This window comes from Hyla sarda, chromosome 1 (assembly GCF_029499605.1).
Source record: "Hyla sarda isolate aHylSar1 chromosome 1, aHylSar1.hap1, whole genome shotgun sequence".
Lineage (NCBI taxonomy): Eukaryota > Metazoa > Chordata > Amphibia > Anura > Hylidae > Hyla > Hyla sarda.
Window position 1 is genome coordinate 421,226,357 of NC_079189.1, and position 23,019 is coordinate 421,249,375.

At 39.1% G+C, this 23,019-nt stretch overlaps 1 long non-coding RNA gene across 1 annotated transcript in view; it reads left to right on the top strand.

The window, feature by feature from the left end:
• LOC130308998 (uncharacterized) overlaps positions 1-9,939 on the top strand; it is a 48,333-nt gene extending 38,394 nt beyond the window's left edge. Inside the window, exon 3 of the long non-coding RNA XR_008857745.1 lies at positions 9,682-9,939. This is a non-coding gene — a long non-coding RNA (uncharacterized LOC130308998). The remainder of the gene's footprint in view (positions 1-9,681) is intronic.
• Positions 9,940-23,019: the final 13,080 nt, after the last annotated feature.

The following is a 23,019-nucleotide window of genomic DNA, read 5'->3' on the forward strand; positions in this document are numbered from 1 at the left end:
GGCCAGTGCACCAGTGATTGGTGCCTGGCCCAATCAGTCTAATTAGCTTCCACCTGCTCCCTGTCCATATTACCTCACTTCCCCTGCACTTCCTTGCCGGATCTTTTTGCCTTGTGCCAGTGAAAGCGTTTAGTGTTGTCCAAATCCTGTGTTCCAGATCTCCTGCTATCCTCTTTGACTACGAACCTTGCCGCCTGCCCCGACCTTCTGCTACGTCTGACCTTGCCTCTGTCTAGTCCTTCTGTCCCACGTCTTCTCAGCAGTCAGCGAGGTTGAGCCATTGCCAGTGGATACGACCTGGTTGCTACCGCCGCAGCAAGACCATCCCGCTTTGCGGCGGGCTCTGGTGAAAACCAGTAGCATCCCTAGAACCGGTCCACCGACACGGTCCTCGCCAATCCCTCGCTAACACAGTGGATCCACATCCAGCTAGCCGAATCATAACAATAATTGTCCAAACTATTAAAATATTACTTAATTATTCTCCTATGGTAATCAGTGTAAATGTAAAAAACGACCAAACTCCAGAATTGCATTATTTTAACACAAAAAAGTGTATTTTAGGTCACTTTTTATACCATTAAAAAATGAATAAAAAGTGATCAAAAAGTCAGATCAAAACTTCAGATCACGGTGCAAAAAATGAGCCCTCATACCGCCTTATAAGTGGAAAAATAAAAAAGTTATAGGGGTCAGAAGATGACATTTTTAAACGTATACATTTTCCTGCATGTAGTTGTGATTTTTTCCAGAAGTACGACAAAATTAAACCTTTATAAGTAGGGTATCATTTTAACCATATGGACCTACAGAATAAGGATGAGGTGTCATTTTTACTGAAATATGCACTGCGTAGAAATGGAAGCCCCCAAAAGTTACAAAATGGTGTTTTTTCTTCGATTTTGTCGCACAATGATTTTTTTTCGGTTTTGCTGTGGATTTTGGGGGTAGAATGACTAATGTCACTGCAAAGTAGAATTGGTGACGCAATAAATAAGCCATAATATGGATTTTTAGGTGGAAAAATGAAAGGGTTATGATTTTTAAAAGGTAAGGAGGAAAAAAAGAAAATACAAAAATGGAAAAACCCTGCATCCTTAAGGGGTTAAAATTAGTAAAACATTATGCAAATAATATTAATTGGGTATTGTTTTAATCACACCGACCTAAAGTATCAAGTTTACATGTTAGTTTGACCGCATGGTGAATGGTGTAAAAAAAAGAGAAAAGAAAAAAAAATTGCTAAATTGCTATTTTTTTCAATTTCACCTCACAAATATTTTTTTTTCTATTTTGGAGCATATGTTATGGTAAAATGAATTAAGATATTACAAAGTACGATTGGTCCTGTAAAAAAATAAGCCCATGTAAAAAAAAATAAAAGCGTTATGGCTATTAAAAGGTGTGACAGCCAAAATTGGCCTGTTCCTTAAAAGCGTAATCCGCTGAAAACATCTTATTCCCCTATCTAAAGGATAGGGGATAAGATGTTAGATTGCGGGGGTCCTGCCGCTGGGGACCCGTGCTATCTCCGCTGCAGCACCCCTGTCATTCAGTGCACGGAGAGAACTCCACTCCATGCCCAATGAGTGGCGACGCCTGTTGGTGTTGGCCCGGAGATCACGGGGGTCCCCAACGGTGGGACCCCGGTGATCTAAGATCTTATCCCCAATTCTTTGGATATTTTCAACTGAGTATCCCTTTAACGGGTTAAGGGGAAAACCTACAATAATGCACAATAGGCAAGACAGGATTTTTTTTGTCTTACCAGTTTTTAATACAAAAGAAAAAATATTTCTCTATTTTCCAATGACAGTAATAAAAGAACGCAAGCTTTGTTCAAACATAGAAACCAAAGCCACTGCACACCAAACTTCATGTCTAGTTTGCCTCAAGCCCACAAGCTTTTTGTCTGCAGTTGTTTCAATAGACTATTTTTGTTCATTAAATGGGTTATCCAAGATAACCTAACCTTAGTAATTAGGGACCTGAGCTTGTGTTGGTGTAAATGGTTGTGTCCTGTGGCCCCCATTATGCTGCTGGCTTGTTTATGGAAACTGGCTATTTCTGTAGCCTCCCTCGGACTACAATCCTCAGGATTCTTTGTTCCAAGGTGGGAGGTAATTTATTTCCCTTCAACACATCTGTCACTCTACCCATTGCAGCACAGCCACGCTTCTTTTGATCACATGACTTGCCCGACTTCACCTGATAAACAAGCTGTGAATCTGCATGATGTCAGGGGTCAGGCTTCAGAGGTCGGGCTTCGAACACAACAAACAAGCAGCCAAACCCCCTTTCAGCACCTGACTTGTTCTGTATTGTCTCAGGCCCACAACCATGGAAAGATCAGACAAAACTAATTTTAAGGCTGCAATTAATTAACTTCTTGGGAAAAGAAAGACAAAAAAATTGATACTAGCCATCAGAGTACGTAAAGTATATTAGTAACTAAAAAGACAAAAAAGGGCCATAAAACGCTCAAAAAATTACAGAAATAAGGCCATATTTACTGGTTAAAGGTTAATGACACAAGGGCAAGCTAGGCACCCATTCCTATCATGATGCAGATCAGCCACAATGCTATATAGAGGGAGGTTTGCACAGATGCAAAATGCTGATGGACAACCACTCACATGCCTACTATTCATGAGGGGGGGGGGTAGTTTCCTAGTATTATAGTTGCATACAGATAAGGCATACACAGACGTCTGTCTCTTGGTCAGAAGAACACCAAATAAAACCCAACTGTGTGTAGATCTATTAATGTACAGTAAGTGTCCAGAGAAAAACTGAATATTATCTACAGCATGGATGGAACCATGACATAAAAAATAGAGCTGTCTATGTTATGGTTCGCTGTGCACTAAATAAGATGTCAAAACCAGTGTCTTCAATTTCAGACTCCTTCAGAGCCGGAATTGCCCACCAGGGTAACAGGCATACTAAAGCTTTATTGAACATCTTGTAAAAACACATTACTGAAAAAGCTGACATGCTCTAGACAGTTAACTGTCCTTAATCATGGCTAAAAACAGAATAGACAGTTGCAAATGGTGATAAACACACACATTGCAAAAAATGCATACATACTGCACACACACACACACACACACACACACACACACACACACACATATATATATATATATATATATATATATACACAAAAGTGAAACATAGTCACAAGATCTAGCATGTTATTGCTTTTTAGAAACGTTTCCCCAAATCCACGATGTTAAACCACAAAGAAGAAAAAAGTTCAATCTAGATGTAAAGTACCACATTATTAATACTACTGAATCAGTAGAGGAAGTAAACCAAATAAAAACACAGGGGCAAAGTTTATATGCACGGTGTTGTATATATAGTGGACATTATCGTATATAATAGAGAGGGTACATAAAAAGAATGGTGATTTCCCTGTAGTCATATAAATATATGCCATATAATGTATTATATATGTTAAATCTATTGTGGGCCCAACACACAAAGGAAAGAAAGATCTATAGTAACAACCAAGGAGTGGTAATGGTAGGGGAAGGAAAAAAATACTCCTATATCTCATAAATTCAGATATGATTTCCATTCACAATAGCTACTACCAAAACTCAGCTTGTTACCCATAAATAGACAGAAGTTGAACATGTGATCTAACACTCAGACGTGTCCTTTGGTATCTAGTGCTCTAATTACCATGGGAGATCTCATATAATCCGCTGCTACCTAGCAACAGGGAACTAACGCAGATGAGGAGAAGAACATTACAGTGAGACATATAATGTCAATATCGCTTTAAACAGATTGTAGCCATGACATGTCGTGAACATTAAAGATACAAATGATAAACATGGAGATTTTGTGGAAAATTTACTATTGTGAAACTACAACCAGTTTTTCAGCAGATTGAGTTTTATACCTTTTGCTTGATGACGTTGTTTAACACACTGTATTCACATATATTTTTACCAATTTTATGTGACAAAATAAAGCCTTCAGGGGTATTTCCAGATTGTTTATTGCTTTGTGTTTGTACCTCAGAGTATACAGTTTTGTAAATTAAGCATTTTTATTTTTGTAATCCTATATTTTACCCTTTCCATGCAGTTATGTTTCAGGCTGCTACCTGTCATGTGCTGAAGGAAAAGAAAAAGCCAAATTCTTCTTCATGTATTTCAGTGTTGAAATACACTACATAGCCTTCCTATAAAAACAAACACATGTGCAATGTCTGTAATTTAGGCTGAACGTTCTATAGAATTGAACTAAGGGGTGTAAGGGTGGTATATGCTGTGATTAAGTGACAGGGAGAAATAGGGTAGGGGGTATTCTAAGTTAAGAGAGCTAATAACTGCCATGGTCAGACATTTCATCCTGTACTAGTAAAAAGGTCAGGACAAGTCTATGTTCATATATAACTAAGGCTATGCTCACCATGTTTTCACTTGTCTTTTGAAAGATTTTTTATAAATCTGCATAGTTTTGTTTAATTTAACAGTAGTGACCTGTTGTTCATTCTGAGGAACCAGAGCTGGGCTGTTTGCCAGTAGCACACACAGTCACTTACTCCTTTCTGCTATTCCATGACATAGTGAAGATGAAAGTGTGTTGTGCTGGCGGATGATTTACACTGTACAGTACCAGAGATGAGAAGTTGAAGGGAGAAGGGGTTACCTGAGACACTGGGTTTGCAAGATGCAATGTGAGTAGGAAAAAAAAAAGCAGCACAGCAAGGCAAGGGTGAGGCTAAACCTTGAAGTGACGTGGCAGATAAGCCAGATGCATATGATAAAATACAGAGAGCAGCACTGCATACATGCATCCAGGGCCAGTGTTTGGGCGGGACAAACCAGGCAATTGCCTAGGGCCCCCATCTCCCAGGAGGCCCCCTGCCAGCTGCTCAGTAGTGGATCAGAAGTCCGCTGCAGCACAGCCATGGCCACTTTAAAACAGTGACCAGCGGTGGGCCTGGACACTTCTCCTGCTTATTCTATTTTTCATATTTCCTTACCTGGCCGCGCTCGGCAGGCTTAGGTAATGTGGCGGGTCTTGTGGGCTGTGTGGATAATATGACGAGGGACATCCTGTGCCGGCATCAGGGACCTCACTCCTCATTCCCTGCAGCGCCAGCTGCTTAAGTTTAGTAGTCTGGCCACGGCTGCAGGAAATGATGAGTGACGTCCCTGACGCCACGCAGAGGAGCCGGGACAGGATGTCACTCGTCATATTATCCACACAGCCCACAAGACCCACCGCATTACCTGAGCCTGCCGAGCGCAGTAAGGTAAGGAAATATGAAAAATAGATAAAGCAGGGGAGAGGGGGGACCTAATGTGGGGGAAGTATTCTGCCAACCTAATGTGGGGGAACTACAACCTAATGTGGGGAAACTATACTGCCAACCTAATCTTGGGAAGCTATACTGGCAACCTAATGTGGGGGGACTATACAGCCAACCTAATGTGGGGGAACTATACTGCCTACCTAATGTGGGGGAACTACAACCTAATGGGGGGGACTATACTGCCTACCCAATGTGGGGGAACTATACTGCCTACCTAATGTGGGGGAACTATACTGTTTAACTAATGTGAGGGAACTATACTGCCAACCTAATGTGGGGGAACTATACTGCCAACCAAATGTGGGGGAACTACAACCTAATGTGGGGGGAACTATACTGCCAACCTAATGTGGGGGAACTACAACTTAATGTGGGGGAACTATACTGCCAACCTATGTGGGGGAACTATACTGCCAACCTAATGTGGGGGAACTACAACCTAATGTGGGGGAACTATACTGCCAACCTAATCTTGGGAACTATACTGACAACCTAATGTGGGGGAACTATAGAGCCAACCGAATGTGGGGGAACTATACTGCAAACTTAATGTGGAGGAACTATACAAAAATATAAAATTGTACCATTCTGATCCCTATAACTCTTTTATTTTTCTGTATATGGGGATGTATGAGGGTCATTTTTTGCGCTTTGATTTGTAGTTTTTATCGGTACCATTTTTGTTTTGATGGGACTTTTCAATAGTTTTTTAGATATTTTTATGGTATTTGAAGTGACCAAAAATGTGCAAATCTGGTTAGAGCACCATTACGACTTTTGGGGCCCCTCTTTTGATTTTGCCTAGGGCCATGCTAAGCCTAAAACCGGTCCTGCGAGCACCAGCAGCAGAGGAAGGAAGAGGTGACAATAGGCACTGCACCTTCTGCTAAAATGAGGAAAAGGGAAAGTGGAAAGGAAGGGATAACACTAACACTGCACCTTCTGCTAAAATAAAGGGAAGGAGGAAAGTTGTTTGAAATGACAATGACTATTTAAGGTAGGGTAATATATACTGCATTTGCAGCTGCGAATGTATGTCGATGTGCAGTCCAGTCTCCAAATCTTACTGTACACACAGGGCTGCAGCCGGGTAGCCTTGTGTGCCTTCTTGTAGCAGATCCACAGCTAATTTTCCAAAGCGTTGGAAATTTGACCCTTTATCATTCTGTTTGTAAATGTGGGAGTGCAGCCTTATTTACATGATCACACAGCTACATCCCTTTTTTCTATTCAAAGGCTTGATAACATCTTCCGTAGTGTAGCTTGTGAGTAAGGGAGTTAACAGGCCTAGTAAGATCTTATCCAGTCTTTTAAATCAGCCATGTGTTAACTACATGTTTCAGCACTAACTAAATAGAAACTTTTCTTTATCATTGTATGTTAGCCGTTATTTATTGTTATTTTTGTTACATTTTTAAATATGTATTTAACCCCTTAAGGACTCAGCCCATTTGGGCCTTAAATGGGTACTCCGGTGGTTAATTTTTTTGACTATATGGCATCTTCTTTGTAAGTTTTGTTTTTTTGCAATATACATGTGTTATATGTTTTGGCAGCATGTGTGTGTTTTTCTTACCTGTTTGTTGAGCAGGAAGGTCTGTAGTTCAGAGAGTTTTCTTTTACTGTTGTCCACAGTTCTGAGTCTGTTGTGGACAAGATGTCACAGCTTTTTTTTTTCTCTGTCTGCATGAGAGGAATAAGCCACGCCACCTCATCTCATCCAGCTGAGTACACAGCTCCTCACCTCCCCTCCCCCCTGCTCTGTATTCTAAGGACGCAGGTCTGCACAGGAGAAGGATCTCACAGAGAAGATACGTGTTATCTGAAGGGGAGGATGAGAAGGTGCACGGGCTGGGGATGTATGGACTGCAGAGGAATAAATCTCATACTGGGAATTATCTCTATGGGGGAGATTTATAAAAACCTGTGCAGAGGAAAACATGCCCAGTTTCCCATAGCAACCAATCAAATTGCTTCTTTCATTTTTCACAGGCCTTCATAAAAATGAAAGCAGCAAGCTGATTGGTTGCTATGGGCAACTGGGCAAGTTTTCCTCTGCACAGGTTTTGATAAATCTCCCCCTATATGTGAAGGGGGAGGGGGGAGTCCTGAATGACACATGCTGGGAGTTGCAGTCCCTGTTGTGTGTGTGTGTGTGTGTGTGTGTATGCTAGTGTTTACAAACCAGTGTGCCTCCAGCTGTTGCAAAACTACAACTCCTAGCATGCCCAAAGGCTGTCAGGGCATGCTGGGAGTTGTAGTTTTGCAACTTCTGGAGGCACCCTGGTTGGGAAACACTGGTATATGCCCTACAGAGGTGTGGTGAACTACAACCCCCAGGAGACTACAGAGGCAGCATGCAGGTGTTATACCATAGACTGAAGACTCCTGAATGACACATGCTGGGATTTGTAGTCCCTTTTGTGTGTGTATGACAGTGTATTCCAACCAGGGCTGATTATATTAGTGTGCTGTGTATAGACCCGGGAAAATAGTAGGGGGGTAAAGGGCGGAACAAACAAACAAAAAAAGGAGCCACCCCAAACCAGCAAGGCATGTGGCATGCTGGGATTTGTAGTTTTCAGCACAGCAAGAAACAGGAAATAGAAGCAAAGATAGGACAACAAAGTGGGGGATAAAAAGACAACAAAGAACGGAAATAGAGTAGGGCAAACAACAAGAATAGAATTGAAACAAAACAAATAGGGTAAGTCAAAAACGGAAAAACACGTTGACCACCGGTGTACCCCTTTAAGGACTCAGACAATTTTATTTCTATGTTTTCGTTTTTTCCTCCTTGCCTTCTAAAAATCATAACTCTATTATATTTTCATCCACAGACTAGTATGAGGGCTTGTTTTTTTGCATGACCAGTTGTCCTTTGTAATGACCTCACTCACTTTACCATAAAATGTATGGCACAACCAAAAAAATACTGTTTGTATGGTCAAATTTATAAAAAAAAAACACAATTTTATGCAAATTTTGGAAGGTTTCATTTTCATGCTGTACACTTTACGGTAGTCCTGTTTTATTTATTCTGTGGGTCAATACGATTAAAATGATACCCATGATTACATACTTTTTTATTATTATACCGCTTAAAAAAATTGCTAACTTTTTAACCAAATTAGTGCGTTTAAAATCCCTCTATTTTGCTGACCTATAACTTTTTCATTTTTCCATATAAGCGGTGGTATGAAGGCTAATTTTTTGTGCCATGATCTGTAATTTTTTTTATACCACAGTTGCATATATAAAACTTTTAATATATTTTTTATCAATTTTATTTGGAATAAAAAGTTATAAAAAAGGAGCAATGCTGGACTTTTTTTTTTACGTTTATGCCGTTCACCGTATGGGATAATTAACAATATATTTTAATAGTTTGGATATTTATGCAAGTGGTGATACCAAATATGTTTATAAAAAAATTGGGGGGAGTAAAATGGGGAAAAACGGACAATTTAAATTTTTATTGGGGATGGGGATTTTTCACATTTTTTGGCTTTTATTTTTTTACTTTTATTTTTACACTTTAATAGTCCCCATAGGGGAGTATTTATAGCAATAATTTGATTGCTAATACTGTTCAGTGCTATACATAGGGCATAGCACTGATCCGTGTTATCGGTCATCTTCTGCTTTGGTCTTACTCGATCTCAGACCAGAGCAGAAGACCCATGGAAGGCAGCGGAGGCAGGTGAGGGGACCTCAGTCTGCTGTTCTGGATGATTGGATCACTGCGGCAGTGCTGCGGGCTATCCGATCATCCATTTTAGTGACCGCAGCGCTGCAGATGCCGTGATCTATATTGATCACAGCATCTGGGGGGTTAATGGCGGACATCCACGCGATCGCGGATGTCCGCCATTACCAGCGGGTCCCGGGATGCTATCAGCAGTCGGGACCTGCTGCACATGACCTGAGCCTCGCTCATATATAGGACGTAAATGTACGTCCTGGTGCGTTAAGTACCACCTCACCAGGACATACATTTACGTCCTGCATCGTTAAGGGGTTAAATGTTTGATTTAAACATCTACATTGTCATTCATTATGCCCACACATGCACACATACTGTAGGCATGACTATAACAAAAAGTAAAGTTCTGAAAAGTGTCTGTGCCTTTATTTTTTTGTATTAACATTTTTATTTGTCTACAAAAACATAATTTACTTTTCGTTCAGTATATGTGAGAATTCTCAAATGGTACAACCATGAAAGCCACAGCTGATTGTGATATAAAGAGTTAATGATTACAATTATGAGTAGGGACCATAACAAATGCGATAGCGTCATTTCATGATTAACGTTCCTCTCTTGTCCACTGCAGCTTCACAGCTCTTCATCTCCTCCGTGACCATGTCATTGCTATCAGACGTCCTGGTGGTTTTGCACTTTATTCTTCACGGCTCTTCTCTCCACGGATGTTTGCCACATTAAGGAAATCCTATTTTATGTACTGCATATAGGCTTGTGTGGTGGTTACACATGCCTTCTAACTTTGACAACATCCTATTTAAAAGAAACAATTACCTGTAAGAAATTATGGCTTTGTCTTAGAGACAAGAAAACAAATAATCCAAATAAATTAAAAGCCTATGTTCACATGAATTCTGTGAAGTAGCTCTCTACAGTCCCTTTGTGGCCTTCTTTTGTGTCCGCCCTTTCTTTGTAGTATCCTGTTTTCTAAATATCTAAATTTCTGTGTCACATATTGCCACTAATATTCTCACTGCTGGCCTAATTTGCCTATTAAATGTGTATGCCCCTCCCCCTGCCTAAACCAGGAAGTGAAAGCAGGACGGAGGAATGCAGGGAGCAAAGACAACATGGTGGGCAAACCCCTTTAACTCTTGTGTGACAAATCATTCCTTTTAAAGGTATTTGAATGAACATTATTTTGTAAGTAGTACATTTATATGTCTGGTGCCATCACATAAGACTACTATGGCTACCACAATTCCATGGCCAAAACTGTGGCTAACATATTGCCTCGGTTTGGCTGGAGGGAAAATACATTTGTACATTTACCTGGGCACTACTATAGCTGGCACTTCTATGCTCACTTCAGTCTAACTACAATAATTTTATATATGTTACTATATGCTGTAGATACTTATGCATAATTCTGTGTGGGTGGCACAATTCTATGGTTGGTTATGGGTGACCGTCAAAAAATGTACTGATGCTGGCACTGCCACTTGGTCTTCACCATTACGTATAATACATTCACATTCTGCTGAACCTGACAAAATTCAGCACTAGAAAGAAACTTCTAAACGTAATTGATGGTTTTCTTTCTGGGCAACTATATGAATTATATATAAGGCTGCACTAAGATACATGTCATTGCACACAGTGGACTTCTGGTTCCAGCTCTTCGGCTGTTCTCCTTTCATACTCCGTGTCGATAATTGGAGCATCTTGTCTGTTATAAAATGTATTTTTCCTCCAGCCAAACAGATTCCTTAACCTTTATGAGACATGAGAATGCTTTCATAAATAAACTTTAACACTGTAGAACTAATGATAATAAGTTCTATATTTCTTGACATGACGTGTAATTGGCCGACATCTTTTAGACGCCTTGTAATGAACTATCTCCTTAGTAAGAGCTTTGCTGTTCACTGGACGCACAGATAAGCACACAGATAATTCACCCCAAATAAAGTATAGTGTCATGGTGTGACTGCTCTATTACTTGACATTTACATCCAAAGTAGCTAAAGTAAGGGCCTAGAAATAACAGATGACTCCATGTTTATTTCCACAGTCTTTATTTTTAGCATCAAGTTTTATCATTTAAAGGTTATTGTAACCCAATATGAATTCGGAAATATAAAGGTATTCCAATATTGCTAAATTATTGTTACATTGCTGGCGCCAGTGGAAAAAAGGAAGAAAATAATACCTACCTAACCCCAATGCACACAGCTCCTTCTATAGCTTCCATTGTTGTGGTCCCCTACTGCTCCCCTCTTCTGTCTGCTTCAAAAATGAGGGGTCAGAGTAGGACTGGCATAATCAACCTATTTCTGGCCACTCCAATGTCCTGTCTTGTCAGTGATTTGGTTACTTACTTATATTACAGTTTTTTTTTCTTTAGCATTTGAGCCCATGGATCCAAGTTATAATAATGTGTACTAAGCTTCTATACCTCCATGAGCTGCTTTTTTATGCACAGGATCCACTTCTGGAAGTGTTGTAGTCCAAGTCTTTTTATTTTACTGTTGTATCTGACTTTTCCCAGCATTCCACGGGCCATGGTCGATACATCACATGATCTCCAGAGGAGCATAGCTATGCTGAAGGGAATGATGGGTGTATAGCATTACTTTAGTAAATCCCTTCCGCCCTGCTATCCTCCCACCAACTGCAGCATAGCCACACTACCTTGGGGATTATGTGACTTATGGTATATTATCTCTGTCACATTGAATGCTGGGAAAGGATAATAGTAAAATAAAACTTCGGGGTGTGATCGCTGTGCATGAAAACAGGACAAAGTGGGACAGAAAGGTAATAGAAACATATTACACAGTATTATAATACACTAATTTTGAAAAAGCCGTGCATAGAGAGGTTTGTGTACTTTTGCAAATGCCAATTCCCTGTTGCTACCCAGAAATGGATAATTTTTAGACCACTTTTAAAAAGCACTTGCTACTTCCGATACCTCTGCGTGAATATTTAAATACTACTGAGCATCTGGCTCCAAAAAGGGGTAATTTTTGGACCACTTGCAAAAAGCCATTGTGTGTTCTGATATCTCTGTGTGCCTGTACAAACCAGCAGGCATCTGCCTCCAAAAAGGAATAGTTTTTGTACATTAATTTTATAAAGCCTAAAAAGTCCACTAGAGCAGTGTGTGGTTCTTCACCCTGTTAGTTTCTACCCAGTAAAATATTTCTCCCCACAGCCAGACATGTTGCCATCATTTTAAATTAACACAGCATGGTGACCTACCGTAACAGTGTTATACAGGGCTTTTAGGGCTCATGTGTTGTACGCAAGAATTTTGGGCTGTTGGTTAAGTACCTGTTAAGACAGAAGTAGATGATCAGACCTAGAACTTTTTGGCTGAGTTCGGCAAAGCAGCGGAACCGAACTTTTGTAATATTTCACCCCCTACCTGTTTCACTGGAGAACCATCATTTATCCTGATCATCCGCTGGCTAATTGATCTACCTTATAAAAATAAAATCTTTATCAACATTTTTTTGGTGGGATATTATGTATTGCATAAATTATAGCAGACATTTAGTCCAGTTTATATGTGGTATAGATCGTGGAGAGTATTTTCTGTAAAGACTAGCAAGTAAAGTGTAAATCTTTAATAAATAAATTATTCTTAATATCGGAGAATCTGAACACTTTCAGGAAGACCATTGAAAAACACATAAGTAACATTTCAAATCAATAACTTGTGTTGTGCAGCTTTAGGAATGGATGCATTGTTATTTCAGAACTGTCTGTTACAATAGGCTTTTGCCTGGTGCTACCGCATAACTTATTGGTGCTGAATGATCAACTAGTGTTACTTTTACCTGATATATAGTTACATGCAAGTATATATTTAGAGGCATCATGTCATCCTAACTTATTATATTGCACATTTATAACTGATATTGGACGTATATTCTCTTGTTTCATGGTCCATTATTCTGCCATATAGCTGTATCTCACACTGCACATACTGTTCTTTACAAATAAACACACACTTCTCTGTGGCTATACACAAAAATAAATATTTTTTATGAAAGGATGTTTAGTACACTCAATACCTCCAGACAATTTGTAGAGAATGAAGTACGCACATTAACTGAGATTTCCTGTACTCTTCTACCAAAAATAACAATTTGAATAAATGTTCTGTATTTATTTCCTTGTTCTCATATAGTGCCAATATATTCTGCAACATTGTACAGAGATTGCCATCACTCACGCTAGTTCTTACTATTTTATTTCACATCACATACAGCAGAGACCATTTCACAGAAAGCCATTTAACTTATCAGTATGCCTTTTGGTGTGTTACGCATGAAAACGGGAAAAGGGTATAGAAACTTCATATAGATGTTGCTTTGGTATGGTTCCAATCTAGGATATAAGGGCTGAAAAGAAACAGTGCTAACAATTGAGCCAGTGTATCTTTATATAAAATAAATAAATAAACTGTCTTAATTTTTAGGGAATCCTTCAATTTTTCCACAATTAATATTTATTTTGCAGCTCTGTTAGCTAAGCATTGGTTGCTGAAATGTACAGTAGTACAAAATATACTCTCTAGGTAGCATTCTATGTTCTATGGTCTTAGAGATCTTGTATCACCTATACACAGTGGGCAAAGGGGTAAGATTTCATCTTAAGGAGAACACCATAAAAGTATGTGCAGGTTCCTAGGACATTAGCACTCCACTGGAAACTCTGGGCAGGAAGCATATGCAAAGTATCTCAATCACACCACTTTTTTGGGTAGCTTTACCTAAATATCAGTGTTTCACTTAAACTACAGAATTTAGTAAGTAACTGGGAATTTTTGACAAGCCAGAAACCTCTTCAGGAAGAAAAAGCCCCATCTGCAGACAGCTGTTTTGGCATTCTTGCCCCTTGTCAGTACAAAGCAGGGTGTTCTAGCTTAGCTGGTCAGAGGCCTGCCGAAATAAATCAAAGGGGTAAGATTTCTCCTTGAGGAATCCTTAAGGATTCAGTGGTGTAGCTATAGGGGTTCCAGCGGTTGCAAATGTGATTGGCCTCCATAGCAAGTCTACTCACTATGTACTGCTGAAGCTGAGACCCAGCAATGTAGCTTGCACGGCAGTTGGAAGCAATGGAGGATGAACAGGAGAGGTGTGAAGGGGACAGTGGCCTGCTGGTAGGGACTCTCTAAAAAACATGTATTTTGTTTTTTTTACCTTGCAGTGATGTCTCCCATTTACTATGCCTCATGTCATATATATACCACGCCTCATGTCATTTATACACTGTGCCTAATTATTTTTACCTCTTTACCTCCTAAGACACATAAATTTACATTTTTCCATTTACAGAGCCATATGGAACTTATGTCACTACCGTACAGTATTCACTTTTTACTTTGTAGATCTGGTATTTGTAATAATTAATAGTATACTACCATTACACAGAAATGCAGCTAAAAATTATGTGTGGCCAGGACAAGGGGGGGGGGTCCCAAGTTGAACTTTTAAATCCAGGTCCATGAGTCTCTAGCTCTGCTCCTGCTTATACTCAATGGCACATATTTATATGAGCCTTTAGGAACTGGGTCTCTCGGAAGCTGAAGCACAAGGTTGAACAGCAGATTTTGTTTCCATACAAAATCTGCAATAGTCAGAAAATGTATGACTTTTGAGTATGTACTGTACACCACTTGTGCCAGGGTGCGGAGGGAAGGAGGCAGAGACTGGGCTGGAATGGGGAGCAACTACCCATGGAGGGGCATGCAGTGGGTGCGCCCTCCTCATATGCAAATTAAGGACTCTTGCGAAACCAAAAGTTCACATGAATCTACACCATCTACACCAGCTCAGAGTAGTACTGCAATGGTGATACTTTATGTATATTCGGAGTATAAAAACAAAGCACATAGTACATCTCCCTCTTTATATTTTGTTGGCAGATTTTCTTTTTCACAGTCAATTTACAACATACGACATTCAACATATCAAGAGTTTATTCACACATGGCAGATTTTTTAGCTACTATCCTATTCAACCCCTAATAGCCCATGGGTCAGACTTGCAGAAATTAATTTACAAGCTGTAGAAAAAAATGTTAGGCTGCATTCACACAAAGTCAAAAGAATAGAACCATATATTACGTCCACAGTCGTAGTCTAGACAAACTGTTTTGTGGTGTTTTGTGGATAAAAAAAAAATACAAAGGCTTACTGTGCTAAGCAGCCTTTATACAGATGTGTAAAATTGATTCTTCACTCAAAATTTCTGCACCAAATCTGCCAAGTGTGACAGTGTGGCCATATTGCTACAGGGAAATTGAATTCCACAGGGCAGATTCATAAGCCAAAGGCTGGAAATATGATTTTCCCATTAATGTCCTGCTCTGCTGTGGAACCCTGGCTTCCTGAGAAGGTATCTTCTCCAATGACGGAAAAGTATTAGGACATTGGTGTATATGTACTTTTCAGTTTCAATACCAGTTTCTCTAAAAGTGAACTTAAGCTTAAAGGAGTAAAGACTACTTGTCAAACACTAGGGAATCCATGTAACATATAAACATTACAACATTACAAATGCAGAAACAATTTACTGCTGCTCTTGAAATCTATATACAAGCTTGACATTTACCAAGTGGGCTAATATAACTGCTATATATTCATGTAAATATTGTCAAAGTGTTCAGGCACTTGGAGAAAATAGATGCTTTCTTGCAATAATACTTGTCATAACTGCAAGATTTCCTGTATATGTTGTGCGCTCTAACAACATCTGACAACAATGAGTCATGTCTTGATAGCTGTGGAAAATGCTTTAGAGCATATAATCTGCAGCAATACCGATGCCACAAATATTTTTTTCTACTAAGGTTTTTACTGAATTTGTAGATTAATCTCCCTGCTTTCTACATGTGGAACTTAAAGAGAACATGTTAGCTGCAATTCATGTTTCAAACTGCTGACAATGTTAGATAGCTGTAAGTGCAAGACTTTCATATATTTGCTTTTTCAGAACATAGAAAAATACTTTTATACTCTCATGCAATGAGTTAAAAAGATGTTCCCAAGCCCCTTAAGTCCTATTTCCCCTCCCATCCCTGTCCCTGCTTAATTGACAGTCAGCTGGAAGCCAAGCCCTGTTTACAAATCTCTTAAACAGCGCAAGCCTTCCAGCTGCCTGTCAATCAAGCAGCATGTTTATTTTCTGGGATTGCTTTCTTTCTGTACCATTTTTGAGAGAAACATTCCCTTTTGCTGGGTCCTATGATTTACCTAGTTAATGTTTTTTGGGAACAGATAGGTCAGCTGCCTATCAGGCTGTTCTTACTGAGATGTAGCAGTTGTGCAGATGTGTAGGAGCAACCTGGTATCCTGGAAAAAGATGGTCTTGTCCTCCTGTTTAGATTTCTATGTCAAATAAGTTAAGGAAGCTTGATCTGTTCTATGCAGGGTGGAATTTATGGGACTACTGTGTTCATTTACTAAAGACCTTCCTGAAAATTCATTCCTTTATACTTATTCTATGTGTTATATTCCCTTTCATGTGTTTTGGATTTTAAGTTTCCTTCAAGGCTAGTCCCTGTTCACGCAGTGGTGTACCCCCTCTAGCTTGGAGCCTATTTGTATTTGGTATTGATGTCCCTCCACAATTTGAGTTGAGTGTACAGTGTTGTCTGGGTTTCTCCTCGGGTTAATTCCATTTCCTAAGCTTTGATTTGTTTTCCTGACATAAGAGTCAGTTTGTTTGTATCTAGTGTATATCTTGTTCTTAATCCATGTTCAGATCAGTGGGTCTTTGAGTGTTTTTGTATCTGTTTGTATATGTATTTTCATATCCTATATATCCTTTATATAGTGTCTGTCTTCAGTGTAACCTGGTTCATCTCCTCCCTCCCTGAATAAATCTTGCAGATTATAATTCCTAGTTTATCATTCTTGTTCATATTTTCATATATGCAGTTTATCTAATTTTGGTTCTTAGGCTCTTGGCTGCAGTTATATTCCTGATTCTATGTTTCCCTGATATATGCCTTGTGCTACTTTGTATTCCAGTTGTATTTTTTATTCTGGTTATTTGATTGTGTGTCCCCGATTGTGTGTTATTTGACTTGTACAGTATCCGTTTATTATGTTGACCATGACTCCCCTGCCTTTTAGACAGGAAGGGACTGTTGCCCAGATGTTATCAGCTATTAAAGTGTTTGAGCAAGTTGGCAGGGAAAGAGGTTTAGGGTCAGTTTAGGGATCACTTTTCCCTGTCCCACGCAACGTGACGTTTCATGCTGCTCAATCATGATGTTGGCCTTGAATGTAGAGCCCTCCTCAGTCTTGTGCAGTCTCTTCTATGCAATCTAATAATTTCAAGTCTGATGATTTCTGGTGGATTGTTAATGAGACAAAAAGGATGCTCTATGATGATCTATTTGAAGCTAAAGAGATCATATAAATGCATTACTGCATTAAAAGCTGTATCAAAACTGAACATGTAAATCTAGCCTTACAATGCCTTTTCTGTTCATTTATGTGTTCAAAGTAAAAGCAGTGAGGCTACACTTAAAAGGAGAATGGAGGTCTTGCTAGCAGACTTGCTCTCTTGTGATTCAGATCACATCAAGTGCTTAATAATACATAGCTATAATAATCCAATATGCTAGACAAGTAATAAAAACATGAATCCAAACTTAAATAGCTGCAATGGTGAGACTATTGTATTCAGAATAATCTTTAAGTTAGACAATACCCACAAGGAGAAGTGCTGCACACGTAAACCTCTCTTAACCACTTTTAACAATGTCACACACAATACCGCACCACAAGGAATCAATAGTACATGGGGGGATCTTAAAGGAAGCAGTAAATCTATCAGACTGGCAGCTTATTCATGTAATCATTTCAGAGTAACAAACACAATACACTGTATCAAGTTTAATTGGTTCCCCAGATGCTATCATATACAATTCTGTTATTTCTCTGATGCCATGCCCTGCATTTTATATTATTGTTATCCTAGAGAAATAGAAAATTATTTTTGCACATTGGGGATATGAGTAAATAAAAATAGAATCTTATGTTTATGCTGCTCAAGAAAATATCCTATATGCAGTGTTTCTGCTGGAGTATTTGATCGCCAATTGGCCATTTCCTGTTGTTTTTTTCAAGAACAGTGATAAACTAAAGACGTCAAATGGAAGAATAAAACAAAAAATAATCAGATGTTAGATAGAATTTTGGTAAATAGTCCCTGCCATTTAAACAAACTTTACATAGATTGATAGGACCTATGAGTATAAGAAAGTTTGGAATATATCTCTTTACACAAAATTGGCTCAGTTCTGGAGTAGTGGGCGTAGCATCATACGCTCCAAACATATTACAACCCATGTTTACAAAGAATTTTGAGGTGCAAAGTATCTGTGAAGGGACTAAAAGGTGTCTAGGTAGGAGTCGAATAGAATAAAAATTGCTACAGATGATAATTTCACCTTTTTTATTTTAATACCTTTGTAAGGAAATATTTTTGTTTTGCATTGGGGCATAGAGATTTAAAGTTATTAAAGGTGCATACCAAAATAATGAACATACTTTGGGAGTATATAATATATTAAAGGAGTACTGCAGACGAAGACAACTTATCTCCTATCCGCAGGATGGGGATAAGTGTCTGATCACGGGGGTCCGACAGATGGGAACCACGCAATCTCACATATGGGGACACAGAACTGCCATGTCTTTGCATGGCCAATGCTTGTCTCGTCAACCTCACTTAGAGGTCGACAGACATGCTCAATGGTAGAGGCGGAGATGCACAAATGCTGCATCTCCACCACTCCCATAGAGATACTTGAAGGGTGCCTGTCGGTTGCGGCATCATGCTGTGTTCAACACGCTTCCTGCATGGGGAGAGCCACAGCAGTTCTAAGTCCCCATACAGGAGATTGCGAAGGATCCCAGCGCTCGGTGTCCCCGCGATCAGACACTTATCCCCTATCCTGCTGATAGGGGATAAGTTGTCTTCAGCTGCAGTAATCCTTTAATACTCCCATTTTATTCTTATTGAAGCAGGAGTAGATAGTAGTGGAGAAGTCTTTGTGTATCAAATTTGGGGGATTTTTGAAAGATATGCGGATTTCTTGAAGAAATACAATATCTCTTCTAGTGTTTCACTTCCCTCTGCATGCATGACCTTTTAACACCACATAAAAAGGGCGAAAAGATAAGCATAAAAATAGCAAGTCCCATAATTCTTGGAGCTAGCTGCACTTCTAATACAAGACATATTGATGCATAATATGTCAAAGTAAACAGACAGGTGTAAGGAGACCATTGCTTAGAAGTGATCCTATTTTTGTGTAATAAAAATAAAATAAACAAAAATAGTGATGTTAGACGCAAGTATAAATGGTATCCCTGACTGTAGCATCAAGATCTGGGTACTGCAGAGAGAGAGTACTGCTGCCAAAGACAACTTATCCCTTATCCACAAGAGGGAGGGATAAGTGTCTGATTGCGGGGGTCCAAGGCATTTTCTGTTTAGGCGTTAACTTTTCTGAACTTTTTCAGTCCTTGAAGTAGCAAACAGGTTACCACAAAGTTGTGGGAGTAATAAATGGCAAAACAGCCATCCCTTTAACCATCAGTTGTCAATGGGAAGATTTGGATTCCCCAAGACAGAGAGAGCTGGTTCCAGGTCTTCACATTGCCGTATGAGGAATAATTTCCCGTCTGTTCGAAATGAGAGGTCAAATGGAAAAAACTATCTCTACAGAATCTTTTGTGCCTTCAAAAGGTCGGTTAAAGTTTTGAAGCAGTGTCGTTTAGACAATGTGACGGCAGATAGGTCATGAAAAAATAGTAAAATGGATTCCTCAAATTGAAATGGGTTTGGCTCTTAGTGCCCTGTCAACTTTTTCAATGGAGATGTCTTTCAGGTTATTGTCCCCCAAAATGCTGATGACTATTTGTTTCACCATCAGTAATTATGACTCCTGCAGAATGGATTCAATAAGGCCATTAATCTAAATATTATTGCTATGTCTCCTATTATCCTGGTCTTCCAGTCAGTATGAAAAGTAGTTTACACAAGAATTGACACATGTGAAAATCAACCATTGAAGCTTCTGTAAAATGGTAATTTTGGAAGAATTTCAGATGTTCCATCAAAGTTGATCACAGCATCTAAAGTGCAAGGTTAACGGTGCCGATGAGCTCAGGGCAGCTGATCAGGGTATCCTTGCCGTCAGATCAGTGCTCTGAGGCTCTGGCCAGCTATGGCAGGCTGGAGCAGCAGAGCACTGATAACACTGATCAGTGCTATGCTATGGCATATCATTGAACAGTGTATGCAATCAAAAGATTGCATGTTATAGCCCCCTATAGGGACTTAAAATAGAAAAAGGTGGGAATTTTTTTAATTAAAAGTGAATTAACCCCTTCCGTAATAAAAGATTGAATCACTCCCCTTTTGCATTTTTTAAATAAATGTTTTTGATAAAATATAAAAAAAATCATATTTGGTACCGCCATGTGCTTAGATGTCCAAACTATTAAAATATAAGGTTAGTTAAACTGCATGGTCAATGGCGTACATGTAAAAAAAACAAAAAAGTACAAAACTGAGCATTTTGGATCACTTCATATACCATAAAAAACAATTATAAAAATGGTACCAATAAAAACTACAGATCACGGCGCAAAAAATTTGTCCAGTATGTGAAAAAATTAAAAGATATAGCGGTCAGAAGATGACAATTTTAAACATAATTACGGTGCATGTAGTTATAATTTTTTTTAAAGTAGTAAAATAAAACATTCAAAAATTTGTATCCTTGTAACTGTATGGACCTACAGAATAAAGTTGAGGTATCATTTTTACCAAAAAGTTCACTGCATAGAATTGGAAGCACCCAAAATTATAAAATGGCTTTTTTTTTTTTTTTTTGTGATGCAAAAAACAAGCCCTCATATGGATTTGTAGGTGCAAAATTGAAATGTTATGATTTTAAGAAGGGGAGGAGGAAAAAACAAAAGTGCAAAGATGAAAGTTGGCCCGGTCCTTAAGGTCAAAATGGGTCCTCAAGGGGTTAATAGATCCTGATGGTTGCTCTTTAATCAACTTAAGAGGAGCAATCTTAGGAGTCATTTTAATAACGAAGATGTCAAGGCTACTATACTTTTGAGATGGGGGGATACCTCTAGGTTTGCTTGGAACTATTTTGACTAAGAATGACCTTGAGAGATAAGCTGTTGATCATTTGCCCATTAGGTTATGTTTAAAGGCGCATGTGATGGTGTAATTATATTCAAGAGGTGGGCAGAGCCATACACATCCATCATGTACCTTTAGCAGACAGGACAGCAGTGTGATATTCTCTAGGAGACAAGATGTATAGTATAGTATAGACTGATGCAGTGCACTGCCGGATGTAGAACAGCAAGGATTTGAGGTTGCACTAAATAAGAGAAAGTTGATGTGGAAAGGCTGTGCAGGTTTCTCTGACAATTTCACCAGGGCACAACAGTGATGGTCTGGGTGTGACTTGGGGAGCGGCAGAAAAGGCCAACAACTTGGGGTAGTATTCCCATTTGCTAGCCCCTTAATATGTATGCTGTGGTGGCAACGTGAGAAATGGGGGTATGAGATTTGTGAAATCCTGCAGCTTCCCTGTTCCCCTGCAGACCTTTATCATTCTATAGTAACGGCTGGCACAGATTCTCTGACTTTTTTCTGGTGTGTATTCACTCCCAATACTCACAAGGGAGCTGCGGCATAAGGTGGAGTAAAAGCAGCTACGTGCTCACCAGGAGCAGTGTTTGGCACTTCTAAGAGTATGCACCAGGCACAGTGGGGTATGGTATTGAGGTGCTCAAATGGGACTGGAAGAGCGAGAAAGGCTGTAGGTATCAGAATTATAGAGGCTGGTAAAACTGGGCATGAATGTAGAGAATAGGGTAACTTTGTGAAGGGCGTGGGCCACTGAAAGGGGTATTATTGATTAAAGAAAGTGTGGAGGAGATGTAGTAAAATATGTCCAGCAAGCTCCGCTTTCATCTCTGCATTCCATTTTCATACATTTAAAATGCACAGAATTTTTGCTCATGTTATGTCACATCATGTTTGGATGTTTGGTATAACAGTGTAGCACACACAGCATTTGTCAGTCATATATCACCTTTTAACAGATGTTATTTCTTTTTTTTAATCCTTTCCTTAAAGGGGTACTCCGGAGGAAAACTTTTTTTCTTTTTTCTTTTAATTAACTGGTGCCAGAAAGTTAAACAGATTAGTAAATTGCTTCTATTAAAAATTATTAATCCTTCCAGTACTTGTTAGCAGCTGTATATTACAGAGGAAATTCTTTTCTTTTTGGATTTCTTTTCTGTCAAGATAACAGTGCTCTCTGCTGACACCTCTGTCTATTTTAGGAACTGTCCAGAGCAGCATATGTTTGCTATGGGGATTTTCTCCTGCTCTGGACAGTTCCTGACATGGACAGAGGTGTCAGCAGAGAGCACTGTGGTTATGACGGAAAAGAAATCCAAAAAGAAAATAATTTTCTCTGTAGTATACAGCCGCTAATAAGTACTGGAAAGATTGAGATTTTTTTAATATAAGTCATTTACAAATCTCTTTAACTTTCTGGCATCAGTTGATTAAAAAAAAAAAAGAAAGTTTTCCATCGGAGTACCCCTTTAACTTGTGAATTTTAAAATGTGAAACTCCACAAATGTGTGGGAATAGCAGAAGTAGGTGCTAATGTGTTTCATTCTTGTAAAATAGCTGGTTAAATTAAAAGAGCAACTTGATGCTTTAAATATGTGTTTAAGCAATCACTGGTATTCATTCCCTGCCAATCTCAGATAAGCAATGTGGAGGGGGTTGTACATTACCAAATGTGTCCTGCGTAGGCATTGTGTAGTGAAAGGAAATTGTAAGCCTTTCATTAGATTAATCTAGCCTGGAGAGAAAAAGTG